The sequence below is a fragment of the Aethalodelphis obliquidens genome, unplaced genomic scaffold (assembly GCF_003676395.1).
Source record: "Aethalodelphis obliquidens isolate GAN/ISIS:26980383/991018 unplaced genomic scaffold, ASM367639v1 scaffold31, whole genome shotgun sequence".
Taxonomy (NCBI): domain Eukaryota; kingdom Metazoa; phylum Chordata; class Mammalia; order Artiodactyla; family Delphinidae; genus Aethalodelphis; species Aethalodelphis obliquidens.
The window spans coordinates 7,906,984-7,915,780 of record NW_020837975.1 but is presented as its reverse complement, the minus strand read 5'-3'; the positions used below and the strand labels follow the sequence as shown (position 1 = coordinate 7,915,780).

At 41.9% G+C, this 8,797-nt stretch overlaps 1 non-coding gene and 1 pseudogene across 1 annotated transcript; one reads left to right on the top strand and one right to left on the bottom strand.

Annotated features, from left to right (window-relative positions):
• The first annotated feature begins 902 nt into the window (after positions 1-902).
• Positions 903-1,655, top strand: LOC113630857 (sigma intracellular receptor 2 pseudogene; annotated as a pseudogene).
• A 6,823-nt stretch (positions 1,656-8,478) lies between these two features.
• Positions 8,479-8,551, bottom strand: TRNAA-UGC (transfer RNA alanine (anticodon UGC)). The gene has a single exon. It is a non-coding gene; the product is annotated as a tRNA-Ala (tRNA).
• Between the last annotated feature and the right edge of the window lie 246 nt (positions 8,552-8,797).

Sequence of the window (8,797 nt, the reverse complement as noted above, 5' to 3'; positions counted from 1 at the left end):
GAAATGGAGAATAGAAAAGTAATATAGAAAATCAATGTTTTGATAAGTTAGTTCTTTGAAAATATCAAGAAATTTGCAAAACTTTAGCTAGATAGACTAAAAAAGAGAGAAGACTCAAGTTAGAAAAATCAGAAATTAAAGTGGGGAGATTACTACCAATTCTATAGAAATAAGAGACCACAATGAACTATTATATGCCAGCAGATTGGACAACCTAGAATAAATGGATAAATTTCTAGAAACATACAAGCTACCAAGACTGAATCAGTAAGAAATTGGAGCAGATCAATTACTAGCAAGGAGATTGAATCAGTGAGCAAAAATCTCCCAATGAAGAAAGGCCCAGGACCAGATGGCTTCACTGGTGAATTCTATCAAACATTTAAAGAAAAATTAACATCAATTCTTCTCAAACTCTTCTAAAAAATCAAAGAAGTGGGAATATTCCCAAACTCATTGTCAAACAAGACAATGGTGCCCACCCTCAGCACTCCTACTCAACACAATATTGAAAGTCCCATCCAGAGCAATTAGGCAAGAAAAATAAGTAAAAGGCATCAGAATCAAAAAGGGGGACTTCCCTGGTGGCCCAGTGGCTAAAACTCCACACTCTCAATGCCGAGGGCCTGGGTTCGATCCCTGGTCAGGGAACTAGATCCCACATGCCGCAACTAAGAGTTTGCATGCCACAACTAAAAGATCCCACATGCCGCAACTAAAAGATCCTGCATATGCAACTAAAGATCCTGTGTGCGGCAATAAAGATCCCGCATGCTGCAACTAAGGCCCAGCACAGCAGAATGAATGAATAGGAAGGAAGGGAGGAAGGGAGGAAGGGAGGAAGGGAGGAAGAGAGGAAGAGAGGAAGAGAGGAAGAGAGAAAGAGAGAAAGAGAGAAAGAAAGAAAGAAAGAAAGAAAGAAGTTGGAAACTATAAAAAAAAAAAAGAGTCTCTGCTCCCGCTCTGCCCAACTGATGGATGATGCGGCCTCTGGGTGCCTGGCGTGGCCTGGAGTGGCTGCTGGGTCTCTAATTCCTCTCCTACATCCCCTTCACCCTGCTCGTGGACCTGCAGGGGGTGCTGCCGCCTGATCTCTGAGATCCCTGTGGAACTGAGAAACCTGCAGCAGTGGTAGACTGAGGAGTTCAAAGACGCCCTGCTACAGAACCCGTCGGTGTGGTTTAAGTCCTTCCTGTTTTGGGAGCTTGTGTTTCAGCTGCTCTTCTTTCCCACTGCAACATATGCCTTCTTCAAAGACGGCTGCAGGTGGATCCACACCCCTGCAATCATCTACTCGGTTCACACCATGACAACTCTGATTCTAATCCTCTCCACATTTCTACTCGAGGATTTCTCCAAAGCCAGTTGTTTCAGAGGACAAGGTCCTAAGACTTTCCACGAGCGACTATTCCTTATATCTGTCTACACCCCCTACTTTCTCATCCCTCTCATACTTCTGCTTTTCGTGTTGTGGAACCCCTACCACAAGTCTGAGGAGAAAAGAAAGAAAAAATGAGGAAAAATAACCCCGGGTCCAGTGGAGAGGTGACCACGGGGCAGTTTCCTGTTGGACCCATTACCAGGAAAATGCTCAGAACCCATATTTTCAGTAGTATTTGAAACACACCAGCAGCAACACACACGACCAAGACACTGGCAGGAGGCCCACCAAACCCTCACCTTCCAAGGGTACTGGCACAGACCAATCACCTGAGGATGAGCAGAGGGGTGTGGGCTAGGTTATAGGGAAATGGTGCCAAAGGCCTTACTGTGTGCCCTAGTGCCACTGCAGGATTACTAAAGGCAGGACCAGACCAGAAACTAGATAAACTTCCAAGCAACACGGCCTACTTGGCATGTTCGTGAGTCATGTGGCCCACAGTATACATGTGACTAACCCTTTGACTCATGATTCTCTACAGCATATCACTGGGATGTCTCAGGCCATTTTTGAGTTTGAAGTTATGCCTCTGTAATATTCATTAAAAATTGTTTTCTTGTCCCCACCCCTAGGTGGGGGTGAGCTATTCTGTAAGAGGTTTAAACTTAGTTTTCCTTAAGGTTCAACCTTGGCATGACTTTCAGTCAGAAATGGGTCCAATTGGAAGGGGTATTGTTTCTGTCTTAAACAGGTCATCCAGGAGAAGAGATTTTTTAAAGCCTCCTTGTTTATCCTCTTTCCAAGCCTTAGTCTTCTATTACCTTTTACACACCACCTAACGTAAGTTCCTTTACTCTGAGATCTGGTGTCTCAAACCTGAGCTGGAGGTGTGCCTCCTACTGGATAACTTCATCCTACCTAATAGTTTAATAATTCCTTCCTGTCTTGTTCAGTCAAAGGTAGCGGGTGAGGGGAGCTGGGCATGACAGGTCCAGTGTGTGCATATAGGGTCTCTTCACGTTAGTATTTGATATTCTGCTAGCTTTCTCTAAATTCATACTCAAGGCCAACTCAAAAACAAAAAAAAAGACTTGTGAACACATGGAAAATGGTAGACGCTGGTCCTGGTTATTAGTTTCCCATTTTTGCCTGTTTTACTTACAAGCCCTAATGGTCTGATTGTTGGGAGGATCGTCTGACTCCTGTGTCTGTTCAAAATAAAGTAGGTGCTGACCAAAAAAAAAGGGGGTGGGGGGGGCTTCCCTGGTTGCACAGTGGTTAAGGAGCTGCCTGCCAACGCAGGGGACATGGGTTCAAGCCCTGCTCCGGGAAGATCCCACATGCCTCAGAGCAACTAAGCCTGTGTGCCACAACTACTGAACCTGCACTCTAGAGCCCGTGAGCTGCGCAACAAGAGAAACCACCGCAATAAGAAGCCTGTGCATCACAATGAAGAGTAGCCCCCGCTCACCACAACTAGAGAAAGCCCATGTACAGCAGCGAAGACCCAACACAGCCAAAAATAAATTAAATATAATTAAAAAATTTTAAAAAGCTTTAAAAAATATGCCCAATTTATTTAAAAAAGAAAAGGAAGAAATAAAATTGTCTCTATTTGTAGACGACATGATTTTATATGCAGAAAACACTGAAGACTCCACCAGAAAACTGTTAGAACTAAGAAATAATGTCAGTAAAGTTGCACGACACAAGATTAACATTAAGAAATCAGTCGTGGGGACTTCGCTGGTGGTGCAGGGGTTAAGAATCCACCTGCCAGTGCAGGGGACAGGGATTCGAGCTGGTCCGGGAAGATCCCACATGCCTCAAAGCAGCTAAGCCTATGTGCTACAACTACTGAGACTGTGCTCTAGAGCCTGCGAGCCACAACTACTGAGACTGTGCTCTAGAGCCTGCGAGCCACAACTACTGAACCCACGTGCCACAACTACTGAAGCCCGCACTCCTAGAGCCCATGTTCCACAATAAGAGAAGCCACCACAGTGCGAAGCCTGCACACCACAGCGAAGAGTAGCCCCTGCTCACTGCAACTAGAGAAAGCCCACTCACAGCAACAAAGACCCAACACAGCCAAAAATAAATAAATAAAAATCAGTGGTGTTTCAGTACCCTAACAACGAATTATCTGCAAAAGAAATCAAGAAAATAATCCCATTTACAATAGCATCAAAAACAATAAATACTTGGGAATAAATTTAAGCAAGGAAATGAAAAACCTCTATGCTGAAAACTATAAGACGTTGATAAAAGAAACTAAAGAAGACACAAATAAATGGAAAGGCATGCCATGCCTCTGGATTGGAAGAATTAATACTGTTAAAACATCCATACTGGGCTTCCCTGGTGGCGCAGGGGTTGAGAGTCCGCCTGCCGATGCAGGGGACACGGGTTCATGCCCCGGTCCGGGAAGATCCCACATGCCGCAGAGCGGCTGGGCCCGTGAGCCGTGGCCGCTGAGCCTGCGCGTCCGGAGCCTGTGCTCCGCAACGGGAGAGGCCACAACAGTGAGAGGCCCGCGTACAGAAAAACAAAACAAACAAAAAAAAAAACATCCATACTACCCAAGCCAACTATTCAGTGCAATCTCTATCAATATTCCAATGGCATTCTTTAACAGAAGTAGAAATAATAATTCTAAATTTTATATGGAACCACAAAAGACCCCAAAGAGCCAAAACCATCCTGACCAAGAAAAACAAAGCAGGAGGCATCATTCCTGATTTCAAGCTATATTATAAAGCTATAGTCATCAAAACAGTTTGGTGCTGGCATAAAAACAGCCACATATATCAATGGAATAGAATTGAGAGCCTATTTATTAGAAAATAAACCCATTCATACACAGTCAACTAGTATTTATTAAGGGAGCCAAAAATACTCAGTGGAGAAGACAGTCTCTTCAATACAATGATGGTGGGAAAATTGAACATTCACACGTAAAAGAATAAAAGTAGACCCCTATCTCATACCACTCACAAAAATTAACTCAAAATGGATTAGAGACTTAAAATTTTAAGACCAAATGACAAATGCTGGAAAGGGTGTGGAGAAAAGGGAACCCTCCTGCACTGTTGGTGGGAATGTAAGTTGGTGCAGCCATTATGGAGAACAGGATGGAGGTTCCTCAAAAAAAAATACAAATAGAGTTGCCATATGATCCAGAAATCCCACTCCTGGGCATATATCTGGACAAAACTCTAATTCAAAAAGATACATACACCCCTATGTTCACAGCAGCACTATTCACGATAGCCAAGACATGGAAATAACCTAAATGTCCATTGACAGAGGAATGGATAAAGAAGATGAGGTACCTATGAACAATGGAATACTACTCAGCCATAAAAGAAGAATGAAATAATGCCATTTGCAGCAACATGAATGTAACTAGAGATTATCATACTAAGTGAAGTAAGTCAGAAAGAGAAAGACAAATACCATATAATATCACTCATTTGTGGAATCTAAAATATGACACAAATGAACTTACCTAGGAAACAGAAACAGACTCACAGACATAGAGAACAGACCTGTACTTGCCAAGGGGAAAGGGGGTAAGGGAGGGATGGAGTGGGAGTTTGGGGTTAGCAGATGCAAACTATTATACATAGAATGGATAAACAACAAGGTCCTACTGTATAGCACAGGGGACTATATTTAATATCCTGTGATAAATCATAATGGAAAAGAATATTAAAAAGAATGTAGGGACTTCCCCTGTGGTCCAGTGGTAGAGAATTCACCTTCCAATGCAGGGGACACGGGTTCGATCCCTGGTTGGGGAACTAAGATCCCACATGCTGGGGCAACTAAGCCCACACATCACAACTAGAGAGAAAACCCACATGCTAAAACTAGAAAGAAGCCCGAGCAGTGCAATGAAGAGCCCACGCACCACAATGAAAAAGATCTCAAATGTCTCAACAGAGATCCCGCATGCCTCAACTAAGACTTGATACAGCCAAAAAAATTAATTAAATAAATTAAATATTTTTAAAAATCAATTTTAAAAAATAAAAAGAATGTATATATATATGTGTAACTGAATCACTTTGCTGTACAGCAGAAATTAACAGGATATTGTAAATCAACTGTACTTCAATTAAAAAAAAGAAAAGGAATTTAAAACTTAAAAAAAAAGACTTAAATTGTAAGACTGAAAACCATAAAACTCTTAGAAGAAAATAGGAAAAAAGCTCCTTGACATAGGTCTTGGCAATGATTGTTTGGATGTGACACCTAAAACAAATGAAATACATCAAAACAAACAAGTGAAACTACAAACTGAAAAGCTTCTGCACAACAAAAGAAATGATCAACAAAATAAAATGACACTACAGAATCGGAAAAAAATATCTGTAATTCATATATCTGATAAGGGACTAAATCTGAAATATACAAATAACTCACACAACTCAATAGCAAAACCAAAATAAAACAAATACAGTTGACCCTTGAGCAACATGGGCATTAGGGGCCTCAACTCTCCGAGCCGTCAAAAATCCGAGTTTAACTTTATAGTTGTCCCTCCTTCTCCTCAGTTCCACATTCAAGGATTCAACCAACCACAGATTATGCAGCACTGTATTTACCATTGACAAAAACCCACGCATAAGTGGACATTTATAGTTCAAACCCGTGTTGTTCAAGGGTCATTACAATCCAATTAAAAAATGGACAAAGGACATGAATTAACATTTTTCCAAAGAAGATATAAAAATTGCCAACAGGTATAGGAAATGGTACTCAACATCACTAACCATCAGGGAAATGCAAATCAAAACAACAAGATATCACTTTATACCTGGTAGAATGGCTATCATCAAAAAGACAAAGACAGGGCTTCCCTGGTGGCGCAGTGGTTGGGAGTCCGCCTGCCAATGCAGGGGATGTGGGTTCGTGCCCCGGTTTGGGAGGATCCCACATGCCGCGGAGCGGCTGGGCCCGTGAGCCATGGCCGCTGGGCCTGCGCGTCCGGAGCCTGTGCTCCGCGGCGGGAGAGGCCACAACAGTGAGAGGCCCGCATACCGCAAAAAAAAAAAAAAGACAAAGACAACAAATGCTGGCAAGGATGTGGAGAAAAGGGAACCCTTGTGCACTGCCGGTGGCATGGTAAATTGGTACAGCTATTATGGAAAAAAATATGGAGGTTGCCCAAAAAATTAAAAATAGAAATACTATATGATTCAGCTATACTATTTCTGGGAATATATCCAAAGGAAATGAAATACTATGTCCCAGAGATATCTGCACCCCCATGTTCACTGCAGCATTATTTACAATAGCCAAGACATGTATACAACCTAAGTGTCCATCAACAGATGAATGGATAAAGAAGTAGTGGTATATACACAGTGGAATATTATTCAGCCATAAAAAGGAAGGAAATCTTGGGCTTCCCTGGTGGCGCAGTGGTTGGGAGTCCGCCTGCCGATGCAGGGGATACAGGTTCGTGCCCCGGTCCGGGAAGATCCCACATGCCGCGGAGTGGCTGGGCCCGTGAGCCACGGCCGCTGAGCCTGCGCGTCCGGAGCCTGTGCTCCGCAACGGGAGAGGCCGCAACAGTGAGAGGCCCGCGTACTGCAAAAAAAAAAAAAAGGAAGCAAATCTTGAGATCTGCAACAACATGGATGGACCTTGAGGGCATTATGCTAAGTGAAATAAGTCAGTCAGAGAAAGACAAATACTGTATAATCTCACTTATATGCGGAATCTTTAAAAAAAAAAAAAAAAAAAACCCATAGAGAAAAGATCAGATTTGTGGTTACCAGAGGTTGGGTGTGGGGGAATTGGATGAAAGTGGTCAAAAGGTACAAACTCCCAGTTATAAGATAAATCAGTACTGGGGATGTAATGTACAACTTGATGACTACAGTTAACACTGCTTTATAGTATGTGTGGAAATTTTTAAAAGAGTAGATCATCACAAGGAAAAACCACTTTTTCCTTTTCTTTAAATCTGTATGGATGATAGACATTAACCTTATTATGGTAATCATTTCACAAGATGTGACAGTCAGTGCTGTACACTTTAAACTTACATAGTGCTGTATGTCGATTATATTTCAATAAAACTATATGTTGATTACATTTCAATAAAACTGTCAATTATATTTTCAATAAAAAGTATTTATTTCAATAAAAGAAATAAATAATTTTATTTATTTCTTGAAATAAAATTTCAAGAAAAATTGAGAAAAAGACACTATCCACAGAGTAAAAAGGCAACCCACAGAATGGGAGAATGTATTTGTAAATCATGTATCTGATAAGGAATTAATATACAGAATATATGGAGAACTCCTAAACTCAACAACAAGAAAATAACTGATTCAAAAATGGGCAAAGGGGGCTTCCCTGGTGGCGCAGTGGTTGAGAGTCCACCTGCCGATGCAGGAGACACGGGTTCGTGCCCCGGTCCGGGAAGATCCCACATGCCGCGGAGCGGCTGGGCCCGTGAGCCATGGCCGCTGGGCCTGTGTGTCTGGAGCCTGTGCTCTGCAATGAGAGAGGCCACAACAATGAGAGGCCCGAGTACCGGAAAAAAAAAAAAAAAAAAAAAAGAACAAAGGACTTGAATAAACATTTCTACATAGATGATACACAAATGGCCAAGAAACACATGAAAATATGCTCAACATCGCTAATCAGAATTAAATGTAAATCAAAACTACAATGAGATATCACCTTACATCCACTGTGATGGCTACTATCAAATAAACAGAGAACAAGTGCCGGAAAGGACATGGAGAAATTGGAAACGTTGTGCACTACTGGTGGGAATGTAAAAGCTACAGCCACTGTGGAAAACCGTGTGGCAGTTGCTCAAAAAATTAAAAGTAGGATTACCATATGATCTAGCAATCCCACTACTGCGTATATACCCAAAAGAACTGAAAGCAGGTTTTTAAGAGATATTTTTACACCCATGTTCACAGCGGCATTACTCACAAAAGCTAAAACATGGAAGTAACCCAAGTGTTCATCACTAAATGAATGGATAGGCAAAACGCAGTATATGCATATAAAGGAATTTTTTTTTTTTTGACTGTGCTTCGCAGCTGGCGGGATCTTAGTTCCCCAACCAGGGATTGAACCCGGGCCCCCAGCAGTGCAAGTGCAGAGTCCTAACCACTGGACCACCAGAGAATTCCCCATATAATAGAATATTATTCAGCCTTAAAAAGGAAAGAAATTCTGACACATTCGACTACGTGGTTGAACCTTGAGGACATTATGCTAAATGAACTAAGCCAGTCACAAAAAGACAAATGCTGTTTGATTCCACTTATGTGACATATCTAGAGTAGTCAAAATCATAAGGATACAAATTGTATGGTGGTTACCAGGGGTTGGGACGAGCAGAGAATGGGCAGATGTTGGTTAATGGGCATA